General features: G+C 31.1%; 1 long non-coding RNA gene across 2 annotated transcripts; it reads left to right on the top strand.

Moving 5' to 3' along the window:
- Window positions 1-6,112: 6,112 nt before the first annotated feature.
- Window positions 6,113-7,845, top strand: LOC132302358 (uncharacterized). 2 transcript variants are annotated; one of them, XR_009480815.1, is made up of 3 exons: window positions 6,113-6,174; window positions 6,824-6,866; window positions 7,014-7,845. It is a non-coding gene; the product is annotated as an uncharacterized LOC132302358 (long non-coding RNA). The 2 variants fall into 2 exon arrangements; XR_009480814.1 differs by having other exon boundaries at window positions 6,824-7,845.
- The last annotated feature ends 14,557 nt before the right edge of the window (window positions 7,846-22,402 follow it).

Here is a 22,402-nt window from a genome sequence, read left to right on the forward strand (position 1 = left end):
ATTTAATAATAGTATTCTCGATAAGGGAATTTCATCATCCTCATCCCATGTGACTTATCCCATAGAAACTTATCATTGATAAGATTTGTCATCATCCCCATGAAAATCTTATCCTGCATAAGATTTGTCATCATTCTTATCTATGGAAATCGTTACTTCTAATAATAAAATATTATTGTTGATCACCGAAAAGATCTGGCGACTGGTTAACACCTGGTTGCCTCTATCTTTGGTCAAGATAGGTTTATTTTTCCCTATCAGTTGCCCCTCATTTCCAAGCTTGCTCGTCTAGCTTTGGGAATGTAAGATTTTTTTTTTTTTTTTTATAATTTTTTTTTTCTGCCCTGGGAACAGTACCCTGGGGTTTTATTTTTGGTACCCTTGGGTAATCTGCCCTGGGTACGATTTTTAATACCCTTGGGTACTCTGCCCCTGGGTATTTTTAGTACCTTTGGGTAATCTTCTCCTAGGGTGCTCTGCCTCTGGGTAATATTTTTAGTACCCTTGGGTACTCTACCCCTGAGTACTAGTTTTACTCAGATCGTCACTCCTTTAATAAGGGAATTGAACTTTACAAGCTTTACTCAGCTCACCCCTTTAGTAAGGGATTTTTATTTACTATCCCTTATTGTAAGGGGATATTAATTACGGGATTCATTCAGCCCAGGTCTTTGTAGTACAGGACACTCATTTATTATCCCTTATATTATGGGGATATGGATTACGGGATTCATTCAGCCCAGGTCCTTGTGATACAGGACACTCATTTACTATCCCTTATAGTACGGGGATACAGATTACAGGATTCACTCAGCCCGGGTCCTTATTATACAGGACACTCATTTACTATCCCTTATAGTACGGGGATACGGATTACGGGATTCACTCAGCCTGGGTCCTTGTAATATAGGACACTCATTTACTATCCCTTGTAGTACGGGGATACTGCACGTATAAAGATAATTGACCAAGAGTCAAGGCAACTGAAAAGAATTTTACTAAAGACCATCATTGCCTCAAGGCTTATTAAAAACAAGATAACACGTGAGGGAGCTACCCTCCATTTAAAATGATTAACTAAGATGCCCGCAGTCTTTATTGTGAATGACTTGATAAGGCTAATTCTAGCTGTGAGACAATTTCTAGTCGGTATACTCATCTGAGTCATTCTCATGATATGTGCTATCGCTCTGGCTGAAGAACGATCTTTTATATTTGGTATTTTCATCCCTAACAAGAGGGGCTGGCCTCTTTTTGTCATCTCCTTCCTTCCGTGCACTCATGGTGTCTTCAGCGTTGATGTGTTTTGCGCTCTGATCAGCAACTCTATCATGCTAGTGAGAGGTTCTTTTGATAAGGAGAACAAGAATCTAGAGGTTTGGAGTCCTCCTATGAAAGCGGTCAAAGCTACCTTGTCATCCACCTCTTCTACCTGTAACATCTCTGCGTTGAATCGGGTGATGTATTCCCGAATCGACTCTTTCTTTTGTTGCTCCACAGTAAACAGGTAGGTAGCCGGCCTCCTATGCCTCTGACTTGCAATGAAGTGGCTCACAAACTGCTTACTCAGTTCTTCGAAGGTGTTGATGGTTCCTGGCTTCAGCTTGTTGAACCAAACTCTTGCTGATTCCTTAACTGTAGTGGGAAAAGCTAGGCACATGATTTCGTCTGGCACAGCATGTGAATGCATAAGAGCTTGAAAAGTTTCCAGGTGATTGAGGGGATCTTTGGTCCCATCGAAGCTTTCGAACGAGGGCATCCTGAACTTGTTAGGTAGTGGACATTTCATAAAGGCGGGGTTGAACGGCAAGTTGGTCCTTTGTACCAGGTCATCTGAGGCGGCATGACCTTTCCCTTTCAGAGCTTGCATTACATCTTCCATTTTCCCCTTGAGATCCTCGATCTGCAAGTCGAGATATGTAACTTTCTTTGTCTTTTCCTTAAGACAGAAGGCTGTGCTTTCAGGTGGTCGGGAACTCCGTGGGAGAGATGGGTGGACCATCTCTCTATGTCGGGTTCCCACCTAGCTTTGTTCCACTTCAGTCTCATTTTAGGGGGGATGATTATCTTGCTTTTCAAGATTCCCATTCCCTCCGTTTGGATTTGAGAGATCTTGTCGTGGCAAGTTTTGTTGAACCGGTGGAACAAGATGTTGCAGAAGTGCTGCATTTTGCTGGATCAACTGGTTCATACCTTGACTCAGAGTTTGGACTTGCAGTTCCAACGCTGCAAGTCGTGTCTCGTCGTTTGAGACGTCCAGGTTTTCACCCGACTCTACCCTTTGACTAGACCCCTGTGACGGTATTCCTTCCGTAACCATACCGGGCTGCAAACGTATATACCTAACAGAGTAATTAATTGATTCAAGGGAATCGTCGTTCCCACAGATGGCGCCAACTGTTGAGGGTGAAATTCACGCGGTCCGATACTACACCGTTTTCCTGCAAGGAAGAAATGAGAAGATCGATGAACCTTGACGGCACCAATGTGGTGCCTGCCAAGAGCTCTCCGACGGTCAAGTTAGTCACCGGAGGTCTAAAAATAAGGCAGGAATTTAATAATAGTTTTTTCGTCGTACCTTATTCCCGAGTCGTCGTCCTATTTATAATCCCTTCCCTTATTCTCGATAAGAGAATTTCATCATCCTCATCCCATGGGACTTATCCCATGGAAATCTTATCATTAATAAGATTTGTCATCATCCCCATGGAAATCTTATCCTGCATATGATTTGTCATGATTTTTATCCATGGAAATCTTATCCTGCATAAGATTTGTCATCATTCTTATCCATGGAAATCGTTACCTCTAATAATAAAATATTATCGTTGATTACCGAAAAGATCTGGCGGCTGATCAACACTTGGTTGCCTTTATCGTTAGGTCAAGATAGGTTTATTTTTCCCTATCACCTCTTATTAGTTCTCTTGTAATTCTTCTTTGTTTGACATAAATGTGAAAAATAGAGGTGAAGTGAGTTGCAAAGATATTTCTTTCAAAGAAACATCTAAATAAAAACAATTTTTTAGTGAAATATACTAGTATTATTTTTTTTTTAAAAGGTTTCTATTTTTATTTTGGTCATTACCTTTTATTGTTACAGTAGGTGGTAATGATAAAATTAAATATAGAAACTAAAAATAGAGTGAAAATGGTTTTGTGTTTAAAGAAAAGGCTATAGGTGGATTTGAAAAATGATACTTAGATTTAATAATCTAACGGTCTATATAAAAAGTGTGGGTTAATTTTTACTCCATGGAAAGCAAGAGATCAGTACTCTCTCTCCCTCTCTCTCTCTATATATATATATATTAATTATTTAAATAAAAGAATAACATTTATCTACTCACCATTTCTTACCTATGTGGTCAAATCATAAATGTAAGTACATAATTTTAATTATAAAATTTGGAAAGTAATGATAAGGAATGAATTGATCGGGCTTACATTTCTTTTTTCTTTTCAAAATTTTTAATTAATAATTAAAAGTGTGTTGATATATTATCAAATGAGCCGTAAGTAAAGTATATTCATTCGTAGCCCAAGTGATAGGGTTGCTTCTCTTTATCCTTAGAAGTCCGATTTCGAGCCTTAACACTCCCTCCCCACTGACCACTAACAGTCTTGCCATGAAAAAAAAAAAAATAATAGTTAGTAAATATTGTCTGAAAAAAAAGTAATAACTAAGTTATTACCATACCAAATCACTATAAATTTATTCCCCACGATGCACTGTAAAATTAATTACGTGCATATTTAAACTATTTTACATGTAGCCAAAGTTTGCAGTCATAGTATTAATAGCCGTCGTGATTTAACATAATCGAATTTGTATCTATGTTACGTAACAAAATAATTATTGCAGTCCTAATTTTTTTTTGGACCTCACTCGTAAGACAAAAATGTAATGATGAGTAACCCAATATCTTGGTGAAAAAAAAAAATAATAATAATAACCCAATATCTACTCCATCCTAACAGATTGGATTCTAATGTTCATACCATTGACCAATATAGGCATAAGAACAGTGTGCAAAGGAGCAATATAAAACCAATAAAGGAAAGTTAAGACTTCACATATGTGTCCCACATCATAACAGAATCAAGGAGACGTGGGTAAGAAGTAGCATGAAACTGATGATACGGGTCTTAAAGTAAAATTTTAATTCACATTGAAACGGCCGGTTTTTGACTACAACAGCCGTTCTGCCTAAGAAATTGGCATGTTCTTTGTCAACAGGACAGTTTATATGTCAGTCTCGGTTAGGGATGGTAATTTGATCTGCCCCGAGGTTACTCACCCCGCCCCGTTTTGTTTTTGGCAATTTTGGGAGAACGTTTAACTTATTTGAACGGGGATGGTTTGACGTAATAGAAACTCGCGCGGGTTTGGTGCGGGGGCAGGGGGAGGCCGCCCCGCTTCGTTTAGATAGGTAAATTACTTAAGTACCTTTATTTCATTAGTATATATCTCCTAGTATATATATTAAGTACCTTATATAACAATATTAAAGTAACAAATGAATTTGATTAGAAGGAAAGTTAAAATGGTGAAGAACGGAAAATGAGGATAAAAAAAAAAAAAAAATGCAAATATATTTCAACAATAAATAAATTATAGTCTTAAACGAGACTAGGCGGATACCCGCGGGGGTAAAAATGTTAAACGGTTGCGGGGATGGGGTGGAAAGTCCCCCCGTTTTTGCAATTTTGGGCAGGGACAGGGGCGAGATTTTAAACGGTTGCGGGGGCGGGGGAGGGTACACAGCTCAAACCTGCCCCCGTTGCCATCCCTAGTCTCGGTCGCACCAATATATTGGTGAGTCTGAGTATCTTAAAATTAAAAATAATGGTAAGTAACGATAAGGAATGAATTAACCTAGCTTACATTTATTTTTCTTTTCAAAATTTTTAATTAATAATTAAAAATGTGTTTTTTTATAAGATTTGACCAAATTTGCTGTCAAAAAAGTATACCCACTCGTAGCCAAAGAGATAGGATTGCTTCTCGTATCTTTGGAAGTCCGACTTCGAGCCTTCACACCCCCTCTCCACTGACCACTAACATTCTCCTTAGCAATCCCTGCCACAGAAGGCAGTCCTCTTCAAGATGAAACCACCAGTTGTTTTGCAATTCATCTGGTGGCATTGCTCTGGATCTCTTAATCTCTATTGGCTTCTAACGATTTTTCCTCTCGATCCTTGATTCTTTATCTTTCCTTTCTCTTTCTTCCTTCAATTGTGGTGCATTTTATTCTTCCTCTAAATTGTGTTTCAAACATCATTCCTCATATTCAATGAAGTAAAAGAAGAAAAATGAAATTGTGATCTTGAGGAATGATAAACATAAATATTCACATAAAAGAACGTAATCAAATCTAGCCTTAAAAAAAATCATTGAGGAGAGAGAAAAAAGGAGGAGAACTGAGAGCATCTCTAGCGATCTGTTAAAAAATTATTTTGTGTAAAATATACACTGTCACGTATGATGTGTAAATTTTTTTATTTTTTTTTATTTTTTATTTTATCACAAGCAATCTGTTAAGACACATTGCCACGCCACCAATGTGTAAAATTGTTTGTAAAAATTATGTGGGGTCTAGGCATGAAACTTGTTGATTGTTATTGGGGAATATATTTTTACACAAAAGGTATAAAACAACCGCTGGAGTTAAAAATAAATAATCTGAATTTTTTTATGTAAATCTATTATGACACATCAGATTTATGCAAAGAAATAGATATACAAAACGATTAGAGATGCTCTAAGAGGCTGAACACATGAAGTGTGAGAGAGGCGTACTTAATGAAATCAAGACATGGCTGAACCACTTAGGGCCTGTTTGTTAGGTGTTTTACTTTGGTGTTTTTGTTGCAGGGCTCCATTTCAGGCCCAAAAATATGTTTGGTAGCACTTGTTTTGTTTTAAACAGTACAAAAATATTGTTTTAAATAGTACAAAATTTGGGCCCAAAAGTGAAACACTGAAATGGTGTTTTTTGTTGTTTCTAAATTGTAGCCCAATAAAAAGCACTGTAGCGGTTGATGTAAGTTGGGTCTAACACTGTAGCGGAGGAAGTAACTTTAAAACGCGTCTGCAACATGTGGCCCGATCTTTTCTCTCTCATCCGAAACCCTAGAGAAGGCGATTTGGGAGGCGACAAAAAGGAATCGGTGAGTACTCTCTCTTCTATTTCTATCCTGTTTAAAGACCTTTCCTTTATTGTTTCCTTTGATGTTGCTTTACTTCCAAATCTGTAAGCACGAAGTAGTTAAAGCTCAGATTTGATTCTGGTTTGGTTTGTTCACGAGTGACTTAGCAAGCGGTGTGGAACACCTATTCCTTTAAGAACGCAACTGTTTTAACATTAGAAATGAGTTGGGGTATCATTAGTATGCATAATATTGTTGGATCATGCATTCAGTGTGCAAAGAAAACAGATCTTAGTAGCTCGTAATGAGTGGGGGTATCATTAGTTGGAGGGTTGACTTTAATGCTTACTCCATAGGATCTGTTTTCTTTGCACACTGAATGCATGGTCCGTTAAAAAAAAAAAATACTAGGACGGATTTAATTGCATTTGAAGCATATTTTTTTTATAACCTATTTAAATAGGTAGCTTTTGGTTGAATTTTTGGCTATTTTGATTCGGGTGTGTGTATCCATATATAAATATAAATGGTTTGCGTGCAATCTATGTTTAGGCATTGTGAAGTATAATATTATTAGGGGTTTATTTATTTTGTTTAAAATTATGTTTGCAATATTACTCTAACGAAATGCAAGGGTGTGATTTAAGGAAAGTTTGTTCTTTTATTGCAGGGGATAATTGACTCTGCGTTGAATCCAGTAACATACAAGATTGGTACTGATCATTATCTTTCAATGCAGTTTCATTTTAATTTTCTACTGTAATTATCTAGATATCTATGCTTTCATGCTTTAATTGTCCTGTGACTATATTTTTATTTGCCTCTCATAATTCTTTTTATTTATTTGTTTTTTGTTTCAGTGAAATTCTGTTTCCAGACAAAATATCTTTTGATTTAGGTAATCTTTGCCATCCTTGTATATCTGATATTGTTTCAGCTAATTGATTAATTGATGAGCTTCTGATTGTATGTTTATCTTGTTTGGAACCATTATTGAGTTTGACCTACTATTCTACATCTTTTGTGTGTGTCCATGATAGTTTGCCACTATTGTTTCTGTTGTACTCGTGTGGAAATCAAACAACCTCTTAAGTTTCTTTTGGATTTCTTGTTTGGTTGCTGAGAATTTCACATCTCCTTGGTATTCCTCTTTTGTGGTGTCCTGGATCTGCACTTTTGTACACAAAATATATGTTTCCATTTTGACTTGCCTATCAATTGATCGATCGATCGTTCCATCTGATATTATCAGAGAAGAGCAAGCAACGTGTATTGTGAGTAATGGCGTCCTCTTCTCTCCTCAGATCTACAGCCCCTGTTCTCCGAGCCTCAGGAGTCTTTTCACTCCTGCCGTCTGACAGAACAAGCAAGGTTGTTTTCCCTCTGAGTGTTTGATAACAAAAAAATTCAATCCAACTTCTATTTTTTATTTATTTTTATATAAATTTTTTTTTCTGATCATGTCAAGCTGCATATATATATATATATTGTTGATTTTGGTTTTTGATTATTTGTTGTTGTAAGAGATGGATCTTTGACTTTCTAAGTACCTTTATGATTTTTTTTTGGAATTAATTTGATTGTTGATATATAGTAGCTTTCTTTGGTTTCATTTGAATTTCGGATAAAATTATAGTTGTAATGAATTTGATCTCCATTTTTTAATTTGATTGGCGATGTGTAGTTGCTTTATTTGGTTTCATTTGATTGCGGAGAAAATTATAGTTGAAGCTTGTAACAAATTTGATCTCCACTTTCCTAAAATTACCCTGCTATTGATTTTAGAGATTTTCTCCAGATCTCTATTTTTAGCATTTATCAGAACAATATCCATAGCAAATGCTATAGACTATGCACTCATTGTGTGTGTGAAAAACAAGAAAAAATCCTCTGGCATTAATCTGGATTGAAAAACAAGAAAAAATTCTCTGGCATTAATCTGTGTGTGCAATGTTTGTGGAATATGAACTTAAACCACTTCCACATGTATGAGTGAGTGAGTGAATATTGTAGAGATGTTACTGAACTTACTGGCATATGAACTTGAAGCAACACTTGTTATCATATTAACTGAATTTCAATCACAAGGAACCAAATTATTCAAGAGCTACTTAGCATAATACCAATAATATAAAAATTTACAAAGTCACTTAGCACACTTTTGTGTTTCAACTCAACTCAACTCAACTCAACCACCTCAACAAAGAAATGAACTTTGACATGAGAGAAGAATATACTGAGGCACCTCAACACTGCACCAAGCAAAGTTCCAATTCATTTCTTTTTTTTCCCAAACAATAAAAGAATTCAGTTGTTAAACAGAAAGTGATTACAACCATAGAAATACAAAATAATAATTTTAAAAAAAAGCCCAGGGAAGATTACAATAACCAAAGGAGCAGATGAAGCCAGGTTAAAGACCTCAACAGATTTGTAGATTATAATGTTCTATGAAAAAAAAAAAACAACAAACAAACAAACAACCAACTACTGCTGCATGAAAAGGTCATAAGAACACAGTAAAAAGATGAAACTTTATATGTCAAATTATATATATATATATATGTGTGTGTGTGTGTGTGTGTGTTTGTGTGTTCAAATTTCAATATATTTATTAAAAATATATAGACTATTTATATAGAAATAAATTTATAAATATATTTAAAATTTATAAAAATAAATTAAAAATAATGATAACCAAACATGTTTTTTATTTCTGTTTTTTTTTTATTTATAACAGTTGGAGTTACCAAACATGTTTTGTTTTTAAAATTCTTGAAACGCATGGCTTACCAAACATGTTTTTCAAGTTTCTGTTTCCGACATTTCTACAACAAAACATCTTTCCCAAACGTACTTCTGATTTTTGCCAAAACACTCCAATAGTAAAAATACTATTTCTGTTTTAGACAAAAACAAAACGCCTAAAGTAAAACGCATGCCAAACGGGCCCTTAGGATTCAGACTAATATTCAGCCTTTTTTTGTTGGCCAAAGTATCATACTCTAAAATTAAATTGTGTATAACATTTTCCTCCATGGCAAGTTATACATATTATAATCTTTCAAAAAAAAAAAAGTGATACATATTATATATGTACTAGTAAAACACACTTGTGAGCGGAAATGTGTATAAGCTGTAAAGTAAAAAAAAAAAAAAATTGTGAGGATAAATATATATATATATATATAAGAATAATTTTCTGTTAAATATGAATACTATTATAAAAATATTATTTATTTAAATAACTAACGTTATAAAAATTTTAAAATAAATTATAAAAAAATAAATATAAAAATAATTTTGTATATAGAATTCCTAATTTAGGATTTTATTGGTATATGTTGATATATAATTTTTGTTATGTATTTATTGAAATAAATTATATATTTCATTTTATTGAATTTCGATCTGTATTTACTACTACTGCGTTATTATTATTAGTATCTCCCCTAATTAGATTTCTTTTATTGAATTAAATAAATATATTTTTTAATATAATTTATTTAATTCTCTAATTAAATTTTCTTTTAGTAAATTCAGTTTTTAAATATTATATATTTTCTTCTCTAATTAGATTTCTTACTACTATATTATTATTATTAGTATTTCATTATCTAATTATATTTTCTTTTATTGAATTAAATAAATAATTTTTTTGATAAATTAGATTTTATTATTATTAATTTTCAATATTTTCTACTATATCTCTCTCACCAAAACTTGCAAACGCTCTTCGATTAAAAAATAAATTGGGTATGATATCAAGTCATACCTCATCTATTTATATTTATTTCATTTTTCATTTTGATCTGATGTGAGACACCTCCAACACTAATTCAATAGTAATTAGACCATTTTGAGTAGTCATAAGTGGGTTAGATACAAATTCATTTTAAACGAACTCTCTTGACCAAACACTTGGTAGTTGTGCCTACGAATGTGGATTCCCTTCACTGTGTTTCTCTAGGACCAAAATCCTCTCCATTGGAACAGTGCTCCTGTTCTGTCCTGTTTTCCCTGTAGCAGCAGTAAAAAAGTTAAAATATGTATTTATGGAAATATAAATTATATACAGAATATATATGAATTATACATATATCATAACAGTGTTACATCCAATTTGAAATTTGAAATTTCAAAAGCCCGCCCTTTATTGTATCTTCTTTTCCTAAAGTCCAAAATAGAATCAGATTTTTATTTGTTACCAAAACAAGAGAGAGGTCTTATCTCTTTCTTAAAGTTTGTTCTTCTTTTTCATTTTTTACTTCCATAGATAATTGTTTCCAAAGAAACAGAGCAGCTGGTGCATGCTGTGAATTCTCGGGTACATGAATTGCTGGAAAAGGAAAGTTATAAGAAGGAAGAGAGAGAAGAGAAAGACTGCGAAAGTGTCCGGCGTAAATTATTTGGGTTTACAAAGATAAAGACTTACCTATTTTCAATATTGTAAGTTAAAGTCGTTTCCAATAAATTAGGTTTGTTTTTTTTTTAGTTTGTTGATGTATTTATAAGTTTATTCCTAATCTGAACCACTATTAAAGGTTATATATATTGTATGGTATCTGAACCCTAATTAATGTTGGAGACAAATATTGCATTTATTGTTCTTATGATTATATGGATTCAGATTTTGTAAAAAAAAAAAGGAATCAATATTCCGAACCTTAATTAATGTTGGAAATAAATATTGCATTTATCATACTGATTCTCTACGATTGTATTTTGAAGAAAAAATTTCAGCCGTTTTTAATGTTGGAAACAAATATTGCATAATTATTGTTCTTACCTTTTTAATGTTGGAAACAAATATTGCATAATTATTGTTCTTATGATTAATTGGGTTCATATTTAATATTGCATATTGCAAAATTTTCAAACCATAATTAATTTTGGAAACAAATATTGCATTTATTATTCTTATGATTAATTGGGTTCATATTTTGAAGAATAATTCTTAACCTTTTTTTTTATGACATGTGAACCTTAATTAATGTTGGAGAGGAATTTATATTTTTAAGTATCAGTATATAGTTGATAATTAATAAATGGATGAGAAATTGTTCAAATTTAATTGCTGATACATACTAGAAAAGAGTTGGGATGTACTTTGTTATACAGAATGGACCATATGTTTTTGTTTGATATTGTTTATAATAGTAATTGAAAATTTTGAGTGGTCGTAATAATTAGTAGTAATTTAACAGAGTTTTAATATTTAAGAAAATACTAGCTCCAAAAAAGATTTGAAATTCATGTCTCAGTTGGAAAAAGTAAAATAAAAAAAATTAAATTGTCTCATTATTGTACGAAATTAAATATATTCATTGACTTTAATTTTTTCTATAGTCTTATCCTAACGTTATAGAAAATGGATTGGCTTTGGTTTGAATTTGGTTTGCAATTGAGGGCCTTGGATTCTTGATACATTGTGTTTGTTTAATAATCTTAATGGGTCACAAAATTATAGTCGTAAATTTGCTAAGATGAATGGAATTTATAATTGTGGTAAAGGCAAAATTGGGGAGCAACAAAAGCACTAACAAAATCCACAATAGCCTCAATTGTAAAGATACATATAAATGAAAATGTAAGAGGTTGAAACCAACCATGGAGCTAAAGATTCACAATATGATGAACTCAACAAAAGGAACAGTTCAGGTTGAGGTACTTTTCTCCCCTTAACGTTTTCCATGTAGTTTCATAAGTAATACCATTTGTCTATTAAATTATGCACACATAATAAATCTCATTATTATGTTGCAGAATTTCACTGAAGCCTTTATATCCGGAGAGGCAAATGGCAGTCAAAGTTGAACAATCCCCTACCACCAGTTCGTTACTGTCAGTACTGTTGCAACTATAAGAATTTTCATATGTGACGCCTTCATATGTGACGCCACCACCACCTGCAATATTTATGCTGGTGAACTCAATACTCCATTAACTAACCAGGCAAATGTGCTATTAAGGTGGAACATGCATTTAAGAACGACTCCAAATGTAAATTGGATTGCATTTTGTCTCATCATCATAATCAAAGATACTAGATGTAAACAATTGCCAATCGACTGGCACGCCAACGTCCCACTTGTCAATTTCGGAGATAGGCTAACCAATTCAACGACGACTCTTTGATTATTGACAGTCATTCCAATATGTATTTGACTTTAATTTTATGATGTTGTTCATTTACGTCTGCGTACTTGTAGCTTTTTGGAATTTGCGCGAGTTGTTTTATATAGTATGTACATTTTGGTATATCTGGAAATGTAGTGGTTGACCGACTTTTGATAATTTTGTATATTATGTATGTAATGAAATTAGATATTTTCTTTCAATGATCAAATGCAGGTGACTGACCTATTTAAAATGAGGCAATGCATTGACGTATTAACACAATACATTTGGCATATAATACCGTTTATTGCTCCTAATTTTAATGATTTCTTTTAAGTCAACTCATCAATTCAAGTAAAATTATTTTACAACATAACTTTTTTAACTTATATAGGCTATTACAAATATATTTATACAAATCATTCAAACCTATAATTTAATAGTTACATGTCTAAGTTATATATAACATCCCAATAAATTCGTACCAAATAGAGTAATTGCATCCACAATACAAAAATAATTCAAGTGTTTTCTAAACGTTGTTCCAATTTTTCTGGGACTTATATCTTTTTACAAATATATTTGTAAAAATCATCCCAACCTTTACTTAAATAGTTTCATTCATAAATTATAAATAACATCCCAATATATTCGTAAGACAATTTGTAAGACCCAAATGAAAGTAATCGAAATACAACTCTCAAGTGATCCATTTATGCAAATAGATATGTTCTATTTATCCTTATATTTTTATAGTTAATGTCGTTAATAGTTTATAAAATACATCCCAATAAATTTCTAAGACAATTTCCAAGGTCCAGAGAAAAATAATTCAAATATAACTCTCAAGTGATCCATTTATGCAAATACATATGTTCTATTTATCTTTATTTTTTTATAGCTAATGTCGTTAATAGTTTATAGAAAACATTCCAATAAATTTGTAAGACAATTTCCAAGACCCAAATGATAATAATCGAAATACAATTTTCAAGTGATCCATTTATACAAATAGATATATTCTATTTATCCTTATATTTTTATAGCTAAAGTTGTTAATAGTTTATAGAAACATCCCAATAAATTTGTAAGACAATTTTTAAGGTCCAAAGGAAAATAATCGAAATGCAACTCTCAAGTGATCAATTTATGCAAATACGTATGTTCTATTTATCCTTATATTTTTATAGATAATGTTGTTAATAGTTTATAGAAAATAACCTAATAAATTTGTAATACAATTTCCAAGACCCAAAAGAAAATAATCCAAATACAACTCTCAAGTAATTCATTTATGTAAATATATATGTTCTATTTATTCTTATATTTTTATAGATAATGTCGTTAATAGTTTATAGAAAATATCCCAATAAATTTGTAAGACAATTTTCAAGGCTCAAAGGAAATAATCCAAATATAACTGTCAAGTGATCCATTTATACAAATACATATGTTCTATTTATCTTTATATTTTTATAGCTAATATCGTTAATAGTTTATAGAAAACATCCCAATAAATTTGTAAGACAATTTTTAAGACCCAAAGGAAAATAATCGAAATACAACTCTCAAGTGATCCATTTATGCAAATACGTATGTTCTATTTATCCTTATATTTTTATAGAAAATCTCATTAATAGTTTATAGAAAATATCCCAATAAATTTGTAAGACAATTTTCAAGGCCTAAATGAAAATAATCAAAATAGAACTCTCAAATGATCCATTTATGCAAATAACTTAAAGTTGTATTTTATTCTATTACTTTGCTCCTGCAAAAATTGGAAAAACTAAATAAATAATCTTCAATTAAGTGTGAAGTAATGTGATTGCAAGTACTCTGGTTCTTACGAACTTATTAGGATGTTCTCTATAAACTTGGAACGAAGATTGGTACAAATATATTGGGATGATTGGTACATATGTATTTGCAAAAGCAAATAACTTAAAGTTGTATTTTATTCTATTACTTTGGCCCTGCAAAAATTGGAAAAACTAAATAAATAATCTTATTTTGGGATATTTTTCAGGTAATGAGATCTTATTTTGGGATGCACAACATCCTTAGGTTGGCTTGGTTGTATTGACGTCCTTTTATGTAATAGGCGATCGATCACCGAATTCGAGACTCTGAATTTTCTTATGCAAATATATTTGTACATCCCAAACAATCTCGTACATTTGTTTAGGTTAGCTTGGTTGTATTGACATCCTTGTTCTCACAGTTTTATTATGTTTTTTGTAAAATTTTGAGGTTTCATATCTTCTTCATCTAGACTCCGAATCAAGTCATTTTTGAGTCTAACTTTGTTAATTTTTTGTTGTCTTTCCAATGGTGTGTACTAAATTCCATGAATAATTGTAACTGAATCACCATTTATTTCTCCTTCAAAAAATCATCTTTGATTTTTTATTTTAAACACATTTAATTATTCATCATGGAAAATTTGTATCCCATAATATATATATAATATGTGTCAAATTATAGTTAATATAATTTCAACGATAATCTAAAATGAATCATCTTTTATTTCACATCAACACAAGAACATTATGGAGATATTTACATCCCAAAATTAAATGTAATATGTGACAATCAAATATCATACAATAAATCCCAACAAAATTGTAGAAAGAATCACCCTTTATTTCAGTTGAACACGGTTTACAATCTTCATAGATAAAACACGCATCCCAAATAAAAATCACATTTGATTCCATTTTAAGAAGACAAATTAAATCAATCTTAATAGAAAATATACATCCCAAATTAAAACTGAAGTGTGTGAAATTGTAATTATTTATTAAGTTTCCAACATAAACCTAGAATGAATGCTCTTCACTAGAACTCATTAATATGGATAGAATACATCCCAAGTTAAATGTAACGTGTTTGAAAATTATTTGTTCTCTATATCATAACATAATTGTATAATGAAAATTTCAATTATATGTAAATAATAATAATAATAATAAATAAATAAATAAATAAATAAATATACATGGCATTTATGCCAACTTGTACATGAATAATTTCCTATTGTAACTCAACTCTATTTGTACGCAGGAATGCCAATCATCTAGTGTCGTAGACAATCCAATCTACCTGCAATCACAACAATTTAATTTGTAGTTTAAATTAAAAATTATAAATTTTTAGAACTCTTAATATAAGCTTAGAATCTTAGTTACCGTACCACCCTTTACAAACTTTGCATCATCATTCCTAAACTCAAAACAATGTTGGAGGTACATATGCCGATCTCTGATTAAATTTTTTGGCCCCTCAAGTCCAAGTATTTACCCTATTGCACCGTAATATTCCCATGTCGTCGTCCATTTAAAATCTAAAATGGTTAACTATCAAGACTAATATCCATGAATATGAGACACACACACACACACACACATGAGACTGAGCATATAAAGATCCTTTTGTTGGTAACTAACAACAAATGATATGCCTGAAACTAATGTGGTCCATGTTAATAGAAGGTTTTAAAAGGGATAGACATTGATCATAAAAATACCTAATATTTAACATTATTTGCACAAAAAAATACAAGATAAAAGAATATTGATTGGAGACAATTGAACATAGTATAGCAAAAAAAATCATGATTATAAATTACACATAGGATAAAGGAAAGAGTAGCACCGGTCAGCTAAAACTCAATATTTTCAATTTATAGTACTGAAAATTCAAATACCAAAGTTTTTAATACATTGAGATATAAATCAAAATATGGTATGAGAGACATGTAACAAAAATCATCATAGATGGAATCAAACATAACATAAATAAATAAATGATATGTAAACCTAAGAAATCAAACACATGCAAAAGAAATCAAAATATGAAATACAAATTAATGCACGCAATAGAAATCAAAGGTGGCATGAAAGAAACATGAAGTTAATATTACGTTCACCAATTAACTAATTTTGTTGCTTCATAAGAATGCGTACAAGAATGAACACATTAATTTTAGAATTAAAAAAATAAAAGTGAAAAAAGAAAATAAATGGTAACTAATACAGAGTTAATATTACATTCAACAATTAACTGATAAAAATTTGCATAAAAATGCAAACAAGAATGAACACTTAATTTTAAAATTGAAAAAAAAAAAAAAAAAAAAAAAAAAAAAAGAGGAAGAAAATTATTTCTTTGGACTTTTTTTTACAGACTTAGTTTTTTGTAAAAGAACTATCTAAAAAATATATATATTAAATAAAGGAACTTATTTACCTGTGTGGATAACATATATATAGTCTCCAATTCTATATACATGAAACCACTGATATAACATTTACCGAATAAATTAAAATAATGATAGTTATAGTAACAATAATAATAATAATGCCACCATCAATCTTATTATAAATCAAATAATAAAACCTTAAGCAAAGAAAGTGACAAATTTGTTATCTAGAGTAAAGTAAAAAATTTTGGTGCATAAATTAGTCTTACTCTAAAAGCTTAAAAAAGAAATGATTGAAGAATTGAAACAATACATTCGATACTAGCAGTGCCTGTAAGATATAGACCCCAAAATTAAATTTTATGTGAATTAGCTCTCAAACTTAAAATCAACTCATTGAACAAAACTAATGCTATACAACCAGTATACAAAAAAATAAATAATAAATATGGAAAAAAGTTGGAAATATAAATTCAATCTTAATTGGTTAACAACATATAGTCAAACAAGTCATTTAAAACATATTTTTCTAATGAAATTAATTTCATGAGTAATTGAATGATAACACTTTCATCCTTCCTTGATGGCTGAGAAAGCTTACCCAAAGAAATGAAATAACAGTACTAACTTGCTGATTTATTTTTCCTTTCACCGAAAAATCAAATAATTAGGAATTGAAAGAAATTTAGATTTCCTTTTTGTAATCTTTCTACTGGTTTCTTAGTAACCAAATGAAGTTGCTAACTAAATATAAGATTGAAAAAGAAAGATAAAAATATAATGTGAGAGAAGCAAGAGAAGTTTAGCCTTTAAATTGCTATTAAAGGGCTAAGTTGCAGTCGTCATATTTTACTGCAAACCACTGAACTAAATGATCAAATGATGATATGATTGCAAATGTTGAATGTTACAATATTGAATTTTTAATTATTAAATTAAGGAACAAGACCTAGAGAGCAACTACAACTGAAAGATGGCTAAACATGGATAAATTTAACCCCATAATGAAAATTAAGGTTCTCTTCAAAAAAGGCTATATATGCCTACCATGTGCCATGATTTCCAAGCACCTAAAAATCTCTTCGAACATTCATCCATACCATAAGTGAAAATCACGAGTCTCTAATCGACTGGCTAAAATTATTATTGGAATAGTATTCTTAAGGCACTTTCTATCATTATGAACATAAGACCAGTTTCTCCATTTAAGCAACATAAACAACAAACTAGCACTACTAACTTATGATTTCAATTTATGTGATAAGATTAAAGAAAGTCGAAGAGTGATAATTTTTCTACCTTGGCGCTAGATTTAGATTTATTTCCATTGTGACTTGAAACTGATGCTTTTGCTCGTTTCTTCGTTGCCCCTGTCATAACTTCAAAAATTGTTGAAAAATCGTTTTATGATATTAAAGAGGCGTTTCCTGCATCAAAAACAGCAAAATGTCAATGGAGGGATGAAATAATAGAATACCGCAACCCATGGGAAAAAAAGCAAGAAACAATTTGGCCATAGTTGGCAAAACTTCAGAAACCCAAATACAAGACTTTTGTGCTTATTTTTTTTGACGCCTCAATTTTAGCCATTTAAAACCCTAAAACACCACAATACCACAACAAACTTCTGCGATTTACACCAAATTTAACCAAAAAAGTGGAGTCAAGGTAACCAAACAAGCAAGTCTTTCAATAGAGAGAAGAAGATTGTTGTGTATTCTAAAGGACACAAAATTCGAGTGCTTCAATATGTACCAACCACCTCTACAGCAATAAAGCAACAATAATTCATATGAACACTCAAAAGGATCACCAAATTATTTAGAAATAAACTACAAGAATTGAAAGAATAGAACATACGATTAAAAATTGAAACAATTTATACGACCGGACCTCTAATATGCATCAACATCCTCTGCATCAATTATGAACAAAATTTTAAGTATAAACACAAAAAACGAACACAAATTTAACTGGAAATAAACTACAATACCTTTGCACCAACCACCTCCGCAACAATAAAATAAATCAAATTAACTACAACAGTTAAAATGATAGAAAAGAAGAACAAAAACAGAAACAAATAAAATGACCAGTCCTCTAATATGCACCAACAACCTCTGCATCAATTATCAACAAAATTTGAAGTATAAACACAAAAAACGAACAAAAAATTAACTAGAAATAAACTACAACAAGCGAAATAATATCAGACAAGAAGAAAAGGAGACCAATTTTATCTGATTTTGGGGAGTGACGATCCGACCAGATGAACACTCAAATAAAGACCAAGTTGATTTGATCAATCTAAAATTTCCAGTATAAACACCCAATCAAACGAATGAAGACCAAGTTTACAAGCAACTACCAAATATTCAGTTCTTTTCTCTTCTGATTCTCCTGCCTTCCCCACTTCCGTGTTCAGATTTTTCACCTGCCTTCCCCACTTCTACTTCCACTTTCACGACCTAAAAAATTTGGGAAGGAAAATGATAAGGGCATTTTAGACTTTTTGAAATATAAAATAAGAATATTTTGGTAAAATTCTTTATTCGGATAATTACGAAATATTTCAAAAAATACATGAAATATATATATACACTATTCTCTCATACGCAGTTAAACTTTTGTTACTGTTTTGTTTTTTAATTGACGTGGCCCAATCTGAGCCACACATCCGAACAGGAGGGAACAGGAACAGGAGAGGATTTTTGCCCGTTTCTCTAGCAGTGGATGAGACCGGTAGTAAGTGGAGTTATTCGGGATGAAAATTTAATTCAAGAAATATGGAAATATTTTTTACGAGAAGGGGTGGGTAAGAGTTTTGTAAGTTGAGTTTCGGTCATCTTTAGCTCCTGGACCATGCTAAATTGGGCCGAGAGCATCCAAAAACTTCTTCGGTTTAAGTGCTGGGCTTACAAAGCATTTTCATTAGCCCAATTTTCTACCACAGCTCTTTGAACAAAGCCATTATTGCTCTCTCTACTTACTTTCAATTTTTTTTTTCTTTCAATGAATTTTTTCATGGCTATTTTATTCTTCAAAAATCATTATTTCGGATCTCAATATATATTGATGTCAATTTCTAGAAAACTATGCACATATACTTTGTGTTTTCATATATATATATATATATATATATAATTTTTTTTTTTTTTCTTTCAATGAATTTTTTTCATGGCTATTTTATTCGTCAGAAATCATTATTTGGGATCATCAATATATATTGCTGTCAATTTCTCGAAAACTATCCACATATACTTTGTGTTTCCATATATATATTGTTTTTGGTGAAATTTTCATGGCTAATTTTTTTCTTCAACCCATACAAGAAGCAAAGCCCACCAGATTATGAGCAATCTGGGCCGAAGACACACTTAATCCCACTGTTGGTAGCTCTACCCACTTGACGCGGCTGAACACTCTCTTCCTCACGGTTTCTTTTACAAAGTCCGTGAACACAGTTATAAAGTTTCTACACATATAAGTTTAGCAACTTTTTCTTCCTAATTGTCGACAATAATAGCCCATTGTCATACTAAAATTTAAAAGCAGGGGCCGTTACAGGTTCAATATATATATATATATATTTGTCATGAATCAAAAAATCAGCCAAATGCTTAACAATTTCCATGCTGAAGATATTAATTTCATAATGATAAAAGTTACTGAATAACATTGAGTTGTGTTCAAATTTTCGCAATTTTCGGCTGGTTTGTGTGGGTAGGAAGTGGTTGACTGACCTTTTTTTTTCAAATAATATCCACCAGGAGTTAAAAAGTCAAACTTTCATATATGTATTGTTTTATGTATTATTCCCTGTCGGCTATTCCAGACGGTTAGAAAGAATTTTTTTTTTTTTTTAAAATAGATTATTGTAACGGGTTTTGTAATTAAATTCAAAATTTTAAGTTATTAAATGGAGTTAACTTTCAACTCATATGTATTTAATTACTCTTCCATTTGGATCCGATACGAGACAAATGTTATAAGTACCCGATATAAAATCAAATATTAATGAATTAAATAAAAATTCAAAGAAAGTAGAGTAGTTTATTATATATTGCATTCATTTCTCACTTAGGGGAGGTATAAGCAGTGCAACATTACATATGCAATTAATAATTAATAATAATTAGATAAGCATTGAGAGAAAGAATGGAAATGAATTAAAGTGGTTTAAAATTGGATTGATATCTCACTTAGGGGAGGTATAAGTAGTGCAACACCACATATGGGGTCAATTAGGGCACAAAAGAATTTAGTTTTTGTGGGGTGGGTGTGAAGACTGATAATTCCATTTGCCAAAGAAAATGACACTTTCATGTTGGTTTGGTCTTTCCTGTGACCATCTTAGATATTTCAGATTTCTTTGACCCATTCCTGCCCAGTACGCACTTCAAATTTAGGATACCCAAAATTTCAACACATTTTAGTTCCATTTCATTGTTTTTCCGACCTCTTCTAGCCCAACTCTGACTCCCGTGGACAGCAACATTTAACCGATTTTCTATCATTTTTTTAAAAAAAATTTAAATGTTTAAATTATAATTTCGTAATATTTCTTTTATTTCTCGAAGTGATATGTGGAATGTTCAAATTTTCATAGAGGTAGATAGTTGTGAGTTTTTTGTGGAGAAAAAAAAAAAAAAAAACATTTTGAGACTATATTTGCCAAAGAAAACAAAAGTACACAGTAATTAATATAAGTACACCTAATTAATATAATTGGCTTAAGAATAATCATTTATGATTTTGAATCAAAGTTCTAGTCTTCTAGAACCAGTCTATTGCACGGTCGCGTCTAGTTTTAGGAAAAAGCATAATATTTATATCATACTATATATGGTACCAATGCTATTGCGCAAGTTTATACATTGAGAACACGTAAGTTGACAAGGACGGGTTATATATATATATATATATATATATATATATATATATATATTAATTATGTATATCTTTATACCGGACAAGGTGAGAAAGAATAAAATGTCCTGAGTCCAATCTGAACTCCACCATTTGAGCTAACGGTCTTGTAATAAAAATAAAGATGTGGGAGGTAAAATCAGGTTTGATGTACAGTTTTTAAAAATGCGTTAAATATATATAGATGCCACAATATTAACGTGAATGTATACGACATATAAGCTTGCACAAGTATATTGATAGGTTTTATCTTTTTTTTTGTCTCTTCTCTTTTTGTCTCTTCCAAAGAAAAAAAAAAAAGAAAAAAGAAAAAAGATATAGGCTCTGTTTGTTTAAACTTAAAATATTTTTTTATTTTTTAGTATTTGATTGTCGTGAAATATTTACGAAAAAAAAAATATTAAAATTTAACAAAAATAATTTATCCATAAATTTTTGATAAATTATTTTACATGTCCCTTCTGATGGACTCGATCTCAACCTCAACATAGATATTTACCAAACACGAATAAAAAATATTTTACCTAAAAAAAATAAAAAAAAATTCGAAAAGAATATTTTACGGTCAAACAAGTATTGATTTTTTTTCCTTCAAAATTGCAAAGGGGTCATTTTAGAAAATGAAAAGGAAGAAAAATGATTGCATTATAAAAAATTAAAAGTTTAACGATTAAATATGCACCTATCACAATCCCATCTCAATCCAATTTACAATAAAATTGAATCCTTATCCTCGTATAATAGAGACAATTAAAGTCATGAGTCATGACTATATTACTCATGGTGACGCACACTGCTTTTGGAAATCAGGTCAAGACCCCGGATCAAGTTTTTGATCACAGCAAGCAGGGATGGACCAGGGTGGGGGGCGGATGCGCACTGGATTTTTAATATTTTTATTTTATATTTAAAATTTATGAAAATGTTTCTACTAAAATTACAATTCGTCTTTATTGGATTTTTTTTAAAAATAATTTATGAAGGTGACCCAGTAGA

This window comes from Cornus florida, unplaced genomic scaffold (assembly GCF_030987335.1).
Source record: "Cornus florida cultivar Cherokee Brave unplaced genomic scaffold, ASM3098733v1 CherokeeBrave_3.0.0_Hap2_Chr04, whole genome shotgun sequence".
NCBI classification, from domain to species: Eukaryota; Viridiplantae; Streptophyta; class Magnoliopsida; order Cornales; family Cornaceae; genus Cornus; species Cornus florida.